Consider the following 19,712-nt stretch of genomic DNA (forward strand, 5'->3'; position numbering starts at 1 on the left):
ATGGCCTATGTGATTGTCTGCACAGTATTCGGCTTATTTTATTTCATTTTCCTGCTAAAGGAATTTTTCTCATCTATATTTTCTCATTGACTGTATTGCCCCCAGCCCCTGCAGATGTGCAACTTGCAGCAGAATTGAAGGGCACGCCACTGGGGTGGGGGGTGGGGGTGAGGGTGAAGAGGTGGGGAGGTGGTTGGGGGTCACAGGCGGCCACATTTCTGCTGGCTGCATCTCCCATTTCACTTGGATGAGTCCTCAACATGCCAAACGTTAAGCCTCTTCTGGGCTTTCTTCTCTCTCTCAGAGCATGTTGGGTGTTTTAAATGAGCTGCATGGGAGTGAGTGACTCACATGTGGGATGGTAATGAAATTTGGGAAACGAATGCCCACAGAAAGGCATAAAAACTGTGGGCCCTGCAAGACCCGAGGCTGCTGAGAGCTTATCCACTGATATAAGGGAATTACAGCACTCTCAATTTAGACTTATTAAATAAGTAGGACAGGAAATAATATAAAGTACAGGGCAGCGATTTGCTTTTTCAAGAGGCTCTCTTTCTCCTCCCCTTCCCTTCTTTCCCTGTAACTCCCTCCACACACATGGATGGGTGAGCACAGCCAGGAGGGCTATTACTGCTACTGGATGAGCTCCTTTTCTCTTCTTTACTGTAGCCCAAGATAGATTTTAGCATAATGACTTTGATAACAATTTTTGAGTACTAGTTCTTCAGATCTGAAGAGTGTCTTGCTTCCAGATTACCGGCTCAAAGCTTTGGCAAACAAGATGCCATTTTGTAATCCTCTCCACAGTTCTATGGGAGTGAGTAACACAGAGTCTCCTTATTGCTACAGCAGAGAAACTGTGGGGGTGGCAGAGGCATTAGGAGCGGATGTGTGTCGTGGAAAAGTACTAGCCTGGGAGTCAGGGGTGCCCAGTGCTGCCCTGGCTCTGCTCTAACCAGATGGGCCATTTTCGGCAAGTCCTCTGACCTCCATGGGACTCCAGTTGATCATTTGGCCACTGAAGAACTTGCCAAGATAATTGCTAAGCTGCCTTCCAGCTCCAGCCTTGTGTAACTGTGCATTATAATTTACAAGGCATTTCCATGTCTATTAACCCAATTTTTACAACAACTCCTCTAACAGGTCAAGGAAACTGGGACCCAGAGTGGAGAAGGGAGTCACAGAGCTAATGGATAGGAGAGCCAGGTTTGGAAAGCAGATTTCTTTCTGACACCCAGGCTGCCTCTGAAGAAAACGCCTTCTATTTTGTTACTTCTTACAATAGAAAAGTGAGATTTTTCAACAATCGTTTAAAAAAAGGTGCGTTATCAAGTTTATATATCTGAATATTTCATTCACTTAAGAGTGGTAATTTTCCAAGAGCCTGACCATGAGTTGTTTCTGGAGAAGGACAAGCCTTGACCTGACTGGAAGGTAAAATTCCCTGGGGAGACCCCCCCGCCATAAGCTACGGGCATGCGCCACCACACTTGGCTAGTTTTTCTATTTCTATTAGAGATGGGTGTTGGCTCTTGCTCAGGCTGGTTTCGAACTCCTTAGCTCAAGCGATCCACCTGCCTTGGCCTCCCAGAGCACTAGGGTTACAGGTATGAGCCACTGTGCTATGCCTTCAAGTTATATGTTGAACACATAAAGCTCATCTGCCCTTTATATCAGTCCTCTTAGGAAATTCTTGCATAGTCTGAAAAGAGAGAGAATATTTTCTAACTCCCCTCCACTTGGTCACATTCCCAGCTAAGTAACAGAGCAAAGGGGAACTTCCAACTAGGCGGAAGGAGGGCGGGTGGGATTAGCTCCCAGCAGTTGGCACTGCACTGCGCACCACCCCTCTGGGCCTGCAGCACTCATTTCCACAGCTGCTGGTGGTGTTGCTTATCCAAAGCTCACAGCCCAGCCCCCACACCAGTGACTGCCTAAACTCAAGACAGCTGCCTAACCCAAGGTCACACCCTAATCCCCTGGGCAGCCCACATCCCACAACTGCTTGATACAGTGGCATACAAGAGTATAAAATCCTAGCCCCTCTGTCCCAACCAGGGACTTTGCCAGGCCAGAAAAGCTCCAGAGCTCCACTGTGGGGTTGGCGGAGGCCTCTGTTGTGACTGCCTCGCAGCCCAGTATATCCCAGGTCCAATCTTGCAGCTCTCCCTCCCCATGAATTTACTGCTCCTCAATATCCATTTCAAAGTGCTTCCTGGGAGCCTGACCTGCAACTCACATCTTCCTCTCTCTCAATCCTGAGACAGCAGACTCTAAAATCTCCATTTCTTTTTCTTTAATTGTTAACAGCAACTCTCTTGGCGAGGACTTTGGAGGTGGGACCCAAGATGGAGGAAAACTGGGCATCGCTGTTTGTAAATATTGATCCACGCGTACATATAATTTTGGAAATTGGGAACTGCCTTCCAAGACAAAGCCACGCAAAGAATAAGTGATTTGGCAGAAGAAATAGAATATAGAGAAAATGTTGTTGCACAGTAAATTAAGAGGAACTTCCACTGCATGTGCAAGTACTTTGGCCAGAAAAAAACAGAGTTCTCTCTGCCACCTCCCTCAGGGGCTCTGTCCTCAGGCCATGTGGTCCCTGCTGTGATATGATCATTCCTGTGACACGCACCTTCCATCCCTTGTTAGCAAAGTGCCTGCCATGACTTCACTGATGGTGTATTTTCTGCATGAGTTCTCTACCCTAAATGTCAGGATATTTGTGTTTGTGTTTTAATCAGCTTAATACCATGTATGCTGTTTGACAATTAAGTTTGTGAACTCACCCTAGAAAAAGTGCTACATACCCCACTGCTGAATATCACTATAGTCACCTTAGAAGTGCTCCCCTTGGGAAGCTATGCAGCACTGCCAGTGTCTGGCCCACCCTTCAAAGCAATTTTGGAACTCTTTTTTCTGGAATGGCTGTCAGAGCTGTCATTGTACAAAGTCTGATAATTAAGTTCACGAACTCATCCTAGAAAAGGAACTCCCTGCCTCATTGGTGAATATCACAACAGTCACCAGATGGCCTAGGGAAGTGCTTTGAAGGTAACTATAGTGACGCTCAACAATGCAGAACTTTTTGCAGGATGAATTTGCAAACTTAATTGTCTGCCTCATATATCCTAAGTCATGGTCAAAATATCATAAGCTGGTCCCATATTCAACAGCATTTCTCAGGACCTAATGTTTATGGACAACCAAATCCTCTGCACTGGGAGCAACACACAACTGAATCCGAAGACTGTTATTATTGTTCACAGGAAATTATAATTGGATAGTGTCGTCTGACCGTTTGGGTAGCTACATATTTATGTGTTGATAAGTATGAAAAGAATCTAACAACAGCAATAGCAATGCCAACTCCAACAAGATGGTCAGTTCTAATATGATTGTGAGGATGTTAGGTACAAATGGTGACACATCATTTGCAAAGAGTTCTGGAGTAGAGATCTGATTTTGTAACTTTGCCAGACTTTGGTCATTACACAAGGATTATAAAAGTGCTTAGAAGCGTGAACAGCTTTTACATAGGTAAATTTATTTTATATATTAACTATGCATTGTGCACCCCATTTCAATATGGTTCTCTAGGTGATAGGCAAACATGTAGCTCATAGTACAGCATTGCGGGCTTGCTTTTCCTTATTATGAAGTCATCTAAGAGGTAAATGCAACACATGAATGCCATGGAAGCTCTCAAGCCATTGCTGTGGAAGGCATTGACAGTTAGGCATCTGGGGCTGTCATGCTAACTAAACCAAGAGATTCCTCACAGCAAGGTGTCACTTACCAGCAGGTGCCACACTGTGGCCCCCTGGTATCACTCATTCCCAGCTCTCCTTTGGAAAGCTAATCAAAGTTTTGTCTTCCCCTGAGAGTGTCAGCTAGAAAAACACACAGTGTGAAATGTTCCAATAATGGCTATCCTCTGCCTTCCACTACGGAGGGGGTCCGTGAAGAGCGGCCTGCTGCCAGGAGGTGAGTGTCCTGCAGATAAGCTGCTACATCAAGGACAGAGGGGCAAGGGGGAGAGGAAACGGCTCCCACAGTCTTATTTCTGTGTGTAGCATTTGGAAGTGAAGAAGGAGTTAGATACTAGCTCTCAACTGAGGCTAGAATTTCATCAGAAATTCAGGCAAAATCTTGATGCTTTTAGATATGCTACTGTATGGTCAGCCCAGTGTCCTCTGCTCTCAGAACAGACTTAACTCTTTCAGAAGTGCTTCTGTTCTTGTACCTAAATATTCTTTCTGTCCTAAAAATTCCTTGTGGGGAAGAGTCATGCTGCCCTATATATAGGAAATCCAGCATATGGGTTGAAGAACTTTCAGGGACAGAATACATCAGCACACTAGAGTTGGGCTGGATCTCCATTTCCATTTGGTGGCGAAGAGATTCTTTCCTCAAACTCTTCAGCATCCAGGGATGCTTTGATTTTTTACCTTGGAGGAAGAAAATAGAGTTTGTGACCCACAAGAGGCACAGCTAACCTAAGCTTAGTGAGCAGGGAGAATTCCACAACCTTGCTGTGGGGTCGGGCACCAGCAGAATGCAAATCTTTTTTCTGTTTCTCATCATTGTACAGTGTGAGTTCTCTCAGATTCCAGGCACACAATTCGTGGACTCCTTCAAAACTGTCTACTCTATTAGTTCTATTGGAAAAAACTCTCAAAGGATTAGGGGCTGTACAGAAAGTAAAAATTAGAGACAGAAGCAGAGTTAGAGGCTTAAAGTAAAACAGGACTAAGGGCCTAAGACCCAAGGTATAGTTGTGATTCGATCATTTACTAGCTCAGAGACCCTAGAAAAAACCACTTTTGCTTGTCTGAGCCTTTGGTTCACCTTGGGAGATGGTGGAAGTAACAGCAGCTTGCCCCCCTCACCAGCACATCTTCCCACCTCCGTCTACCTCACAGTTGTTAGGGTGAGCAGGGAAGTTTGCTACAAGCTATAAATCACAATGCTTTCCAGCATCAGACACATCTTGCTCATATGTATACAAGTGAACATGTGTAACTGAATACCAGGCAACCATATTGTTCACGTATGGGTTCAAGTTTCTATTTCAATTTTCCATGTTGTTTGCCAATGGGCCATGAACATCGTAAGCATATTAGGGAAGAGAAATTGTCCATGACATTTATGATGTTCATGGCAGGGGGGATGGGTTAACCAATCCGCACTACTCTGCAGACAGAAAATTTGTGACTGCAGAAATTATGCCTTGCTTACACATCATGCTGAGGAAGGAGCTACATTACTCCTCTGGCAGTGACAAGTGAGCCTGTGATAGGCCCCAAGTTAAAGGCCTCTTTAAGAGAAGAGTGTCAGGGGAACATAGGAGAGATTCAACATGCTTTTTTATTCCTAGAAAGTCCCATTATGGTTTAAAATACTTTCTTTCACATCTCTCTAGTCTGGCAAAGCCTTATCTGATCTCGAAAAAATTTTTTTAACCTAATGTTTAGTTTTGATTTGATTTGTGGTGAGATTTGTAGGGAGAAGGAAATCTTCAGGTTTTTCTTTTGTTTTCTTTAAACTAGGCATTTTTACGTGAAAATCCTCTTGGGTTTAAGGAGAAGTCTGTATAGGGGGAAAGATTCTGCAGTGATAATTGTGGAACTGGTCACAAACAGCCTTTATAGGCAACTTAAAAAGAAAAAAAAGAATTATTTTCCCCTCCACTGCAAGAAAACTATTGGATTCCAACGCCACTGTGTTAGGCCAGATTCACTCAGGATGGCTTTCAGATGCAACAGACAATTAAAACATTGAATAACTCTCCCACTGATATTGCCCGAAAATTTTTGTTAAACCTTAGAAACTAAAGCAGTTGAAACAAAAAAAAGACAAATGTGGCTTGGCACCTGTAGCTCAGTGAGTAGGGCGCTGACCACATACACCGAAACTGGTGGGTTTGAGCCTGGCCTGGGCCTGCTAAACAACAATGACAACTGCAACCAAAAAATAGCCGGGAGTTGTGGCGGGCACCTGTAGTCCCAGTTACTTGGGAGGCTGAGGCAAGAGAATCACTTAAGCCCAGGAGTTGGATGGAGGTTGCTATGAGCTATGACGCCATGGCACTCAGGGCAACATAGTGAGATTCTGTCTCAAAAAACCCCAAAAACCAAAACCAAAACAAACAAACAAAAAGACAAATGTAAAGACAACAGGTTTTCTTGTCAAGCGCAAAACAATGTTTTTGAGAGAGGAAGGGAGAGAGAGAGGGAGAGAGTGCCTGAACTTCGTGACAATTAACAATAACAGTATAAATTTACACTTTTATATTTTACCTTTTATGCAGAGAACTCAGTGAACTACCAATAGTAAACACTCACCAATTTCTTAGTCCTTATGGCTTTCGAGTCATTTGACTTCATGTTGTTTCCATTGGCTTCCGGACCTCAGCAGAGGTGATAGTGGTAAGGAGAGCGTTGTGTTGCCAATGGACCTGTTTCTTGGTTATGATGAACTTGGATTCAAAGGCTCCTTTTTTTCTAGGTCATGGTAAGGTTTTATGTATGTGAGACAAAGGCTAAAGGCCTGTTGGCAATTCTATCTACTTTTGTGGATCTAAACTTTTGACAGTCTTTTTCAAAAGTATCTTTCTGTATTGTTATAAATTACTTGGACCAGTAGACTTTTCACTTGACTTTTTCTCCTGTTCTTGCTTTCATGAGAACCGAGGCTTCTGCCCCGGCCATCAGCATCAGTGAGACAAGAGAACAAAGGACTGGCAGTGATGGGTTTCTCCCTATGGTCCTGCTGGGTTTGGGTTCAGATTCCTGGTGGGGAATTCGCTGGCTTCTGGTCAACCTGATTCTCTGCATCTTCATTCTTATCCGAACATTTCTGTCCTCACTCAACCTGTAGACATGTGTAGAAAGTCTGTACTGACACAATAGAGCAGTACGCTTTGAAAGTATAACCTGTACGTCTTATAAAGTGCTAGGAATTGTTTGTCAGCAGCTTCATAATATTTTGCAATTTTAGTAGAAGAGAAAATGTTAGCCTGCATTTTGCTGACTAAGGCCTTGCCCCATCATCTTATAATTGAGAATGTTCAAAATGTTCTCATTGCAGCAGTTAGTATAGATGGAGTAGCACATTCCAAGAACTAAATCAGATGAAGAGCTAAAGCTTCAAAGTTATAATGTTCCAACATTATAAAGAGGCCAGGGGAAAAGTAGGACTCTAAAAGCCATCAGTAGTATGTGCCCCCAGCACAGCTGCAGAACGGAAGGCTCAAATTGCCTGCGAAACCGTGGTCAGGGCAGCTACCTCTTGATCTTGGGGCCATCGCTGAGCATTTGTCTTGGGGTGAATAAAATCTGAAACATGGTCTGTATTTTTCAATATGCCTCACTTACTCTAAGACAGTGGTTCTCAACCTTCCTAATTGCTGTGTTGTTACAAATGGAAAAAAGAGGTTGCGACCCATAGGTTGAGAACCCCTGCTCTGAGATGATCACTTGTGCTGCATGAATTTTGTCTAGCCTGTGAAAGTTGGCTGCCGCCCCATGGCCAAATTGAGAGTGGCTACTGGGCCTGGTCCAGTGCTAAGCACTCTGGCAGCAGACATAAATCATGGGGACGTTGCAAAAGAGCATCTGTAAGAGGCTGGCTACTTAAAGTTCTTTTTCTGCTCGGACACTAGAGAGAAACAGACACCAAAAGTTGAACCTTCCTCCTCTGGGTGGGTCATCAGCGTCAGACCTCCCATCTCCACTCCAATCTCAAGCCTCATCCTTCTAGCTTGTGTCTTTTCAGTATGCCTGTTTCTGTTCCCGCACCCTGACAGTGCTGCCTCCGTTTTTAAAGGACATATCATTCCACCCTGAGAAAAGTCATTACAGTTGTTTTGAATTCCAGAGCATTTGATTAATGTGGCTGTTGGGATAAGCAACATCCTTTTCTACTTGGGATAAATTCCCGGCCCCTCTTTTGGAAACTGACTCACAGCAGGGATTTGCAGTGTGAGGACTGGAGATACAGGCTGGAATTTTCAGTTAAATTAGAGATGATGCTTAGAAATCATCACTTGAAACCCTGAAAAAGAAAGAATGTTATCTCCTGATTCACTGATCCTATTTCTTTAGGACTCTCGATTCAGAATGATACTGTTTACCTATAATTATCAAAGCTTTTTTGGTGTGTGTTTCTGTATTGATAGCAATTAGCATTGTTGAAATTCATGACAGTGTAATTTCATACAATTTTAGAAGTGACACAACAGTGATCTAATGATCTAATAATTCAATGTATCAAAATGAATCCTAAAGTTGAAGAAAAAAATCCAAAAAAAAATAATAAAGAAGAATAGATTGGCAATATAATGACCCATAAAACATTAAAAAAAACCTCTAAAATACTTTGATTTGATTTTTATGTTTGGGTGAATGCAATGATGTTGTCTGAAACTTAGAAAACCATTGGTAGAGGACTGAAATGAAAAACCTTCATAATATCTGTTACCCTCTATAAGAGCCAAATGTAATTTTGAAAGCTGATGCCAATTCCCAAGTGGTCCAAGTTACTGCCTTTGCTCTTTTTAATATGCTGGTTGATTATGGAGCTAATAATAAGTATAATTGAAAATCACTGTTGGATCCTTTGACGTTTGCTGCCAAATAACGTCTTGTGAAAAGATGAAAAAATAAACAAAAGACCCTGGGGGAAACTATTAATACAATGCTTTAAATATTCAAAATCAACAGTTACTTTGTTAGAGTCACTTCACAAAATTTACAGTGAGTCAAAAATGTAATATTAACTCAAGAAAACACTCTAATTTCTTATCTCTAATAGATGTCACCAGGGCAGTCATTGTCCTAATTACAAAATTTCTGCCTTGCTCTGACTGAAGTTAATTTTGTTTTTAGTTCTAAACAAATTTGTGACCAGAACAAAGCACCCAAATTAATCAGTTATTGTCAGTCAATTTCATCCATGACTTTGAAAATGATGCTGCTAAGACAAAGTGGTTCTTTAGCAGAGACAATGTCATGCTGCCTTGGCATTCATTTCAGAAAGGGTTTTCTGCACTGAATTAATAAGTCTTTGGAAATGGTGCAGAGCTACATTAACAGCTTTCTGGTTTTGATTATTAGGCAGGATGATTTCTGGTTTTCTGTAATATTTGCATTGTGAATGGGATTCCATTTTTTCTCATTTAGATGCAGCAATCAGGTGAGAGAAATCTGAGCCTGTTTCATCAAAGCCCCGTATTGTGACCAGAATACAAATTACTTGCTTCTGGTTCTTTTCAGAATATAGCTTGTTTTGAAACAGAGAGAGTCCTAGGGCAAAGCACAAATGAGAATTTGAGAAGGTGTTCAAGTTGCCATGCGCAGTTAAGCTGAAGTTACTAAGTATTGCTGTGGATTCCACGGTAGCTAGCCACGTACCTCTCCACCAAAATGCTTTCACAAGGCTCATCTTTCTCAGGTGCCGGATTTTTAATGTTACGAGTATTAATATTGATACAGCTAAAAAGAAGCAGGCTGCTGGGGAGAAATGTTATCCCAAACCACCACCAAATTTGTAATTTCAAGGAGATCGCCGACTGAGATGAGACGCATCACAGCCCATCAATTTAGCAGGCAAAGGTACAAGAGTGAGAAAAATGGAGTGGTGAGTTCTAAACTCCCCTCAAACCTAGGAAAATTACTGAAATGCCTTTCCCTTATTTAAGTTTTCTCCCCCGAAAATGGGATGATGATGGAAGGTGCCTAATTGTAAGGCTGATCAAAATCTCTGCAACAGGCTTTTTTAGAGAGATATAGTCCCCTATTATTAATAATCAAAAAAATCACTCAAGGCTGAACTAGACTTTTTCAAGGTACAGCAAAACCTCTTATTTTATTATTATGGTTTATACTTACAATCAGCGCCATTTATGAACCCCTGGCATTTCCTATGTAGAAAGTTGTTTAATACCAGTTTAGCCCTACATTGAATACTCATTCCTTTCCCATGTGACTGTCCTAAAAATATTTGAAACAGCTGTCATGATGCCCTTAAGTATTCTCTCCAGACTAAGCAAGTCCAGTTCTTTGCAGGCCATGGTTCAAAGTGCTTTTGTTGTCTTAGGCTCCCCTAGCTGTATGGGTTTCAGTTTACTAAGGTCTGTGCTAAAGGTGAATTTTTGGGAGCAGGACCTGGGGCTCCCCTTGTGGTCTGTCCATGTGGAATCTGGCAAGAATTGTCACTCCATGTATTCAACCTACCATGGCTCTTTAAAGACAGCTGAAGTCTAATCAGTTATTTTTGGAGGCCACATCAGATCACTGGCTCATGTTGAACTTGGAGTCAATTAAAACCACAAGTCTTTTTCACACATGCTCCTGCTAAGCCACTGTGTGTGTCTCGCTATATTTAGTCATTATCTGTTGAGTGCTTATTATGGGCAAGACAATGTGCTAAATGTTTTGCATCTTTTGCATCTCATTGAATCCTCTCATCAACCCAGTGAGTTAGTAAGTATCCTTATCTCCATATTGGGGATAGGCTGAGGCTCCCCCAAGTAGAGATTTGCCTAAAGATGCCTGACTCCAGTGCAGGTAGGTACTGATGCAACGTTTTTGTTGCTGACCTTTCTTGGAAGGGGGACACAGAGGAGCCAATATCGAAGAGCAGAACTGATAAATAGAAACTGGGTTAGAGCTGCCTATCCTTTTAGTCTATTGGGATCTTTTTGGGGTCCCGATTTTGTCCCCAAATATGTTAGGCATTCCCTTAAAGCTTCACACCACCCATAGTTTTCATCAGCTTTCATTCAAGTCATTACTTCAAAAAATAGAAGCAGACCGAGGACAAAGTGCCCCAGTCCACACCAGAGCCCTCCATTGTAATTGGCATTGTTCATCAGTCTGATTGAGTTACAAATTTATGGGTACTGTGACTCCGCTCACAATCTTTCTGCTTCTCTATCATGAAGACCTTGCCAAATCCCTTGATAAAATTTAAGTGCAAAATTTCTGAAGTTTGCTTCTAATAAGTCTAGCACCATTGTCACAGGGAACAAGGAGGCCAGTGTGTCAAGATTTGTTCATAGTTAAGACTGTATTGGTTTAAACTGATAACAGTGTCCTATACTCAAGGAACATGGACCAGTCCTAACTCTCTACTCTAGACCCTAGTCTAGAACTGATATCAAGGACACTAGCTTCTAATTTACAGAGCTGACCTTCTTCTCCTTTTTGAACATCTGTTGTACATGTGCCTGTATTTACTTTTTTTGCAGTTTTCCCATTTTTCAAAATTCTTGAAAAATCAGTGACAGTGGTGGATGCCCTCATGTATATGGTTTGTTTGTTTGTTTGTTTGTTTTTTGTATTTTGGAAGGTATTTTTTCTTGGCAAGGAGATTTGAACATATTTAGGACATTTATCATATCTTTTCCAGATTAAATTGCAATTTTATTTAAAAAAATATGGAAATAAAATGAGCGTTAAGTGGTTCTCTGGGGTCCTCCACTTGAAAATCAGCATTTCGTTCCATTTCCTTTTAAACTATCGAGATACTTCTGTTTGGTCAGTACAGTGAACCACATCATCACTTCTCAGTTTTCAATCTACTTTAAAAACTAATGTTCCAAGGTATGTAGATGCCCTTCATATGTGATTTTTAAAGAAATGAGATAATAATATGGGACATATTACTAGTATCTCAGGAAAACAACAGATTAGGAGGTAGACCTCATACTACACTGGATATTTACAAACTTTAATATACGAGGTCTGATAATTAGGTTCACCAACTTGCCACCATGCGCTTATGATGGCAGCACCGTACAGACACCTCAGTAAGGTTTCATAACCTTGGTGTATCAGTGTCTCACACTTATGTTCATGTCAACGTGTGGCAATGTCTTGCTGAGTGGAAGACATTATTGTTGTTGTGTTTTTTTGTGTGCCCTCACAAGAATGTTGGAGCTCTAATTCAGAGCAAGGAATAAACATTTAATTTTTTTTTTTTTTTAAGTTGGCAAGAGTGGAAGTGAAATCAGGGACATGTTATTCCAAGTTTGTGAGAATAATGTCATGAGGAAAACAGCAGTGTAGAAATGGATGTTTTTCTGAGGCAAGAGAATGTGTCACTGGTGAAAGGAGGTCGGGGCAGCCGGTAACAAGCAGAACTAATGAAAACATTGCAAAACTTTGTTGAATTGTTCGGCAAAATCATCAGGTGACTGTGAAAAGCATAGCAGACCAAGTAAACATCGACAGAAAAAGTTAGAAAAATCTTAACTGAAAATCTTTGCCAACAACTCATGGCTCTTGCATCATGACAATGCACCAGCTCACACGGCACTGTCTGTGAGGGAGTTTTTAGTTATTTGTAAACAAATAACTGTATTAGAATACCTTCTCTACTCACCTGACCTGTTCCCCAATGACTTTTTTCCTTTACCTGAAAATAAAAGAAATATTGAAAGAAGATATTTTGATGATATTCGGGACATTAAGAGTAATACAAAGACAGCTTTGGTGCCCATTCCAGAAAAAGAGTTCCAAAATTGCTTTGGAGGATGGACCAGGCATTGGTGTCAGCACATAGCTTCACAATGGGAGTACTTCAAAGGTGACCATAGTGATATTCAGCAATGAGGTATGTAGCACTTTCTCTAGGATGAGTGAATGAACTTAATGGTCATATAGCACAACTCAGCTGAACAGAGAGAAAAGAACCTCTTTAATTTTTCTGTAATGAATTGTCAACAAATAATAGTTAGTTTGATTTACCTACCATGCCCTTACACCATTTAACTTGAGTCTGATATAAGAATTTAAATGATCTTTATAGGACATAGTGTCATTTGAATAACAACAGTCTCTGAAGATTGCTTTCATCTTCTCCACTTCTTTCCCCAAGATGTCATCCTGCTGGAATGGGGGCTGGGGTGACTTATATATCATCATGGCATTTTGCAAAGATGAGATGCTTAGCCTTATGCTGGTTCTCTGTTCGAGTCAACTTATTCTTGATTGTCATCTAAAGTGGTGGCCTGAGTGCTCCAGTGGCCCTGAAGTTGCTGTAGATGATCAGTTTTGTGATCCATTCTTTTGGCTTGCATGTGCTCCCAGGATGGGTAGGTCATCTCCCCTGTGATGACTTTCTTTCACTGTTCCAGTAGACAGACCATAGAGTTTCTGTGATTTCTCCCTCCAGTTCATCCCAACCTTTGCTCTGATATGAGCTTGTCCCACCATGGTAGATCTCATGGCCAGCCCTCAATTCAGTATTCAGCCTACGTGGGAACCCAGGTTAACTCATGAGTCTCAAGTGGACCTCTCTGTGAGACAAGGTATTTCAACCTACTCTCAGAATCCAACATGAGACTGAGGCAGGGTACCCTGGCCTTTGGGGTTCCCCTCACTGTACTTGACATTCCCACTCTTATGGACCAAGCCTCAGAGAGGAAACTCAGGAACATGTCTTGTTTGCCTCCCTGATTTCTCTTGCTTCTTCTCTCTTCCTTTTCCAATTTCTTCAAGGCAGGACAAAAAGCTGGCATTTCTTTTATTTCCCCAATATTATGAGCTATTTCTTTCTAGCTCCAGCTAAGCCATAATGGTGACTATGAGTAGCTCCTCTGTGTCACAGTAGTTCTTTCTGTTTGAGCTGAGTTCACAGAGTTTGGATGTTGATAGGCAGTGAATGGCCTTTCAAGGCTATCCTCCTGCTGATTATTATTATTATTATCTAGATTCACAGTAAAGAAGGATATATATATTTGGAATATATATTTAGAATATATATATATATATATATCCTTCTTTACTGTGAATCTAGCCTCTCTAATGAAGCACCTGGCACAAAATGGAAGTCTTAAATTTATATTATTCTCCATTTCTGGAGCATCACCTTCATTCACGTGGGGCTGGGCAATCACAAGTTCTGCTAGATAAGGAAATAGAAAATTTCAGTATCTGTTCTTTGGATGGGAAAAAAGTGTATTTTTCTTTCATAAAAGTTTCCAGTGAATGACTGTGCTGCTATTGGGAAATATATTTTGAATTCTGAAAGTTCATTTCTGTAATCTCTAACAAGGTACATGTGATTAAAGAGGAAATGACTATGGTTCAAGGCAGGAGAATGGATTAGAAGTTAGGAGGATGAATTTTAAACCACTAGTAGAAACTGGCTGGGTTGACTCACAACAGTTGCCTAATTACTGCCTGCCTTATTTCCATGGATCAAAAGGGAGACAAGAAATGCTTACATGGTTAATACTTGCAAAGTAAGATGACACTAGGAAAGGAAGAGACTACAAGTTGCCTAAGCTTTGTGCCTATCACTTTTGACCTCTTTTCCATATATACATTGCCAGTTGCCTCTAAAAATACAAATCTGCTGGTTCCACAGTTCTAGAACCACGTGACTGTAATCCAACTCCTGGACCAAGGAGAGAAAGGAAAAATATTTCTCCCACTATCCTTCCCTCCCGTCAGTTACACAGGGGGTACGGAAGGCCAAGATGGAGGGCCAGGAACTCCTAGGTGATAAAATTAAGTTGTCCCCACAAGTTATTAAGAAAATTTGTTCATGAAGTTTTGGGTTTTTCTTACACAACATATATTCTTCATTTATTTCTTTTAAGTTGTTAAAATGTATGCTTGATCTAAATGTAAAAATAGAAGAAGGCTTTTTTCTATTATTTCTAATCATTATCAATCCTTTTGATGTGCTGAACCACTGTTTTTTTGTTTGTTTGTTTTTCTAGCAGTCAGGATGACTGTCATTTGGGGTCTCTTAAGCCCCTGAAACAATGTCCCTGTAAGGCTGAGATCTTTTCTTGAGCTAAAGTGTGAAGGGAGTCTCAGAGACATTGGAATTCACATGAGAACTGGCAAGGCCTGAAGTCAGCTCCCAGGATACACGGTGACAGACCTGAGTTCCTGAGGCAATGAAGTCTGTGGTGCAAGGACATGGCTGTTTTTTCTTGAAGAAAAAGTTTAAACATTGATAATAACCCCAGGTTACACTAGGCTGACAGAAAATCTCAAGAGCCAATGTAGGCAGCACAGATATTTCTTTCCTCTTGAAAACAAAGTAATTCTCTACTCTTACCTTTAGGTGAAGTCAGCGGCAGACCGGTGGGATTTGAGGTTTTAACAGCCCAAATACCTTCAGCTGCCAATCTCTGCCCAGTGACATGAATATTTGCTGTTGGCCTAAGCCTGATTTTTAAGAAATTATCTCAGTGCTCTGTAGTTTTTGACTGCTTATGAAAGGGAGGAAGAAGCACATGTTTATATTTTTATCCTTTTGCTTATCAGGCGTCCATTAAGTTCATGTGCAATTAGCCAACTATTTTAAATTGCACATGAACTTTATGTACCCTGTGTATAATTATCCTCTTTCTTCTTTCCCCTCATATGGGAGGGTCTTTTCTACTTCTTTCCTTTCAGTCAAATCTCATTCACACATTTAAATGTCTTCATGAGGTCTTGCTTGACTATTCTAGTCCACAATGAAATTTTGTTTATTAAATTTTGTTTATTATTGCTCATTCACTCATTCACTTTTTGGTTTTAAAATTTGTATTGAGCTTTTCACAAGATGGTTCCAAAGGTGAAGAAGGAAGCTGCTGCCCCTCTCAAAGCCAAAGCCAAATCAAAGGCATTGAAAGCCAAGAAGGCAGTGCTAAAAGGTATCCATGGCCACAAAAAAAAAAAAATCCGTACATCACTCACCTTCCCCAAGACACTGCAGCCCTGGAGGCAGGCCAAGTATCCTTGAAGAGCATCCCCAGGAGAAACAAGCTTGACCACTGTGCCATCATCAAGTTTCCCCAGCCACTGAGTCAGCCGTGAAGAAGACAGAAGACAACAACACACTCGTGTTAATTGTGATGTCAAAGCCAACAAGCACCAGATAAACACGCTGTGAAGAAGCTCCACGACATTGATGTGGCCAAGTTCAACCCCCTGATGAGGCCTGATGGAGAGAACAAGGCATGCACTCCATTGGCTCAAGATTATGATGCTTTGGATGTTGCCAACAAAGTTGGAATCATCTAAACCAAGTCCAGCTGGCTAATTCTAAATATGTAACTTTTGCAATAAAGAAAAAATAAAATTTGTTTTGAGGTATAATTATATGTATTAAAATGCACAGTTCTTAGGTATGCAGTTTTGACAAATGTATGTAATTATGTACACAGCACCCTAAAGAAGACAAAGAATACTGTGACCATCTTTTAGTCAGTCCCCATATTCTGATTTTGATTCTGTAAGGAACATTTACAGTATGTTCTTATTTTGTGTGTGGTTTCTTTCATTGAACATAATGTACTTGGGATAAATCTCAGGAGTTCATCCCTTTTGATTGGTAAGTAGAATTCTATTGTATAAATCTACCACAATTTGTTTATTCATTCTCCCAGATTGTTTCTAATTTTTTTGCTGCATACATGTGAATAAATGTGAACCTGAAAAGAGTCAGTCTTTCAAGATGGATCCTGACTGGTTACCTGGAACTACATTTAGAATACAGCCAAATGGACATCTGCTGACTAGGAGGTCACACACATACTCTGAGTTCCCTAAAAATGTACACCTTTTATCTTTGGGCTAGGAAACCAATCAATCATAGCTCGCCTTCCTTGGCCAATCAGGGCTCAGCTGTATTGACCAATCAGGGTTCAGCTGATCAACCAACCAAGACTCAATTTAGTTGAGCAATCAAAACTAAACAAATTTCAATTTTTCATTTGCACAAAGGGACCTGATTGGAGACCTGTGTGCGAACTTACCATAAAATCTGAGTCTTCCTTAATTTTACCATACAGGTGTGTCTCCATGGTTTGCAAACTGTTCACTGGAATAACATCTTTTTCCTCCAACTTCCTTTTCAGAGAAATTTTATTCACATAAAATGACAATAAGCATTCTCATGCAATTCTTTCTGTGGACATGTATTCTCATTCCTCTGGGATAAATACCTAGGGGTGGGATTTCTGGATCAGGGGTGTTTTTAACTCTATAAGAAACTACAAAACTGTTTTTCAACATAGCTGTACCATTATATATTCCCACTAGCAGTGTCCAGTGGTATGGCCAGTCTTTAAAATTTTTTCATTTTAATGTCAGTGGTCGTCTATTGCTGGTTTTATTTTGCATTTTTATGCTGGCTAACAATGTTGAGCATCTTGTCCTGTGCTTTTTGGTCATTGTATGTTCTCTTTTGAAAAGTCCCTGTCCAAGTATTTTGACATTTTTTATTAAGTTGTTTGTCTTTTGTTTATTGATTTGTAATTTTTGATGAGCAGAAGTCAAGTTTATCAATTTTTATTTGATGGTTAATGTTTTTTGCATTCTCTAACAAGTCGTTGCTTATCCAGTGTTGAAAATATATGTCCTGTGTTTTCTTCTAGGAACTCTCTAGTTTTAGTGAGAGACCTGCATTCATCTTGAATAACTTTTGTGTATAGTGTGAGAAAGTAGCAAGGCTTATTTCTTTTCCACCAGTTATTGAAATTATTTTTCTTTACCTCATTGAATTGCATTGGCACATTTTATCATAAATCAATGAACCTTATAGGTGAGTCTATTTCTCAATTTTTTATTGAGTTCAAGTGATCCATTTATCTATATTTATGTTCATACATACTTTGTTAATTACTGTAGCTTTATAAGTTTAAAATCTGGTAGTATATATCCTTCAAGTTTCTTCTTTCTTAAGGTTATTTTGTCTACTCCAGGTTCATTACATTTCTATACAAATTTTAGCTTTTGCTTATAAATTTCTACAAAGCAAAACTGGGTAGGATTTTGATGGGAAGTGCATTGAACTTATAGATTAATTTGAACAGTTGACATAGTACAATATAGAATCCTCCAACCCACGAGCATTGTGTGCATATGTGTGTGTGTGTATGTATATAAAACATTGACCTTATATCTTGAGCCTTTGCTAAATTTATTTATTAAATTCACAGTTCCTCACTCCTAACTCCAAAAGTTCTTGGGATATTCTAGGTATATAATTATGTTGTATATGAATACAGACGGTTTTACTTTTTCTTCTTTTTAAACTTTTTATGCATTTTAAAAAATTTTTCTTGCCTTATTACCTTGGCTGTGACCTCCAGTGTAATGCTATATAAAAATGGTGACCATTTCTACTTTGTTTCCAATCAGGAGTGGGTATTTAATATTTCAACATTATATGGTATCTTGTGGGTGGGTTTCTTTCTTTCTTTCTTCTTTTTTTTTTTTTTTTGATATTTCAAGCTTTTATTTTTATTGTTGGGGATTCATTGAGGATACAATAAACCAGATTACATTGATTGCATTTGTTAGGCAAAGTCTCTCTTTCAATCATGTCTTGCCCCCCAAAGGTGTGGCACACACCAAGGTCCCACCCCCCTCCCTCCTTCCCTCTCTCTGTTTTTCCTTTCTCCATCCCTCCCTCCTTCTTTCTCTTTCTGCTCTTCCCTTCCCCCACCCCCACTGTGACCTTAATTCTCATTAATTGTCATCATATCAAAATTGAGTACATAGGATTCATGCTTCTCCATTCTTGTGGTGCTTTACTAAGAATAATGTCTTCCACTTCCATCCAAGTTAATAAAAAGGATGTAAAGTTCCCATTTTTTTTAATAGCTGAATAGTATTCCATATACCACAGCTTGTTAATCCATTCCTGGGTTGGTGGGCATTTAGGCTGTTTCCACATTTTGGTGATTGTACATTGAGCTGCAATAAACAGTCTAGTGCAAGTGTCCTTATGATAAAAGGATTTTTTTTCCTTCTGGGTAGATGCCCAGTAATGGGATTGCAGGATCAAATGGGAGGTCTAGCTTAAGTGCTTTGAGGTTTCTCCATACTTCCTTCCAAAAAGGTTGTACTAGTTTGCAGTCCCACCAGCAGTACAGAAGTGTTCCCTTCTCTCCACATTCATGCCAGCATCAGCAGTTTTGAGATTTTGTGATGTGGGCCATTCTCACTGGGGTTAGATGATATCTCAGGGTGGTTTTGATTTGCATTTCTCTAATAGATAGGGATGATGAACATTTTTTCATATGTTTGTTAGACATTCATCTGTCTTCTTTAGAGAAGGTTCTATTCATGTCTCTTGCCCATTGATATATGGGATTGTTGGCTTTTTTCATGTGGATTAATTTGAGTTCTCTATAGATTCTAGTTATCAAGCTATTATCTGATTCAAAATATGCAAATATCCTTTCCCATTGTGTACGTTGTCTATTTGCTTTGGTTGTTGTTTCCTTAGCTGTATAGAAGCTTTTCAGTTTAATGAAGTCCTATTTGTTTATTTTTGTTGTTGTTGCAATTGCCATAGTAGTCTTCTTCATGAAGTCTTTCCTCAGGCCAGTATTTTCCAGTGTTTTTCCTATGTTTTATTTGAGCACTTTTATCGTTTCATGCCTTAAATTTAAGTCCTCTATCCATCGTGAATCAATTTTTGTGAGTGGAGAAAGGTGTGGGTCCAGTTTCAGTCTTTTACATGTGGATATCCAGTTCTCCCAAGACCATTTACTGAATAGGGAGTCTTTCCCCCAAGGTTCTTGTTCTTGTTTGGTTTATAAAAGATTAGGTGGTTGTAAGATGTTAGTTTCATTTCCTGGTTTTCTATTCAATTCCAAGTGTCTATGTCTCTATTTTTTGTGCAAGTACCATGCTGTCTTGACCACTATGGCTTTGTAGTACAGCCTAAAATCTGGTATGGTG

The sequence above is a fragment of the Nycticebus coucang genome, chromosome 1, assembly GCF_027406575.1.
Source record: "Nycticebus coucang isolate mNycCou1 chromosome 1, mNycCou1.pri, whole genome shotgun sequence".
Taxonomy (NCBI): Eukaryota; Metazoa; Chordata; class Mammalia; order Primates; family Lorisidae; genus Nycticebus; species Nycticebus coucang.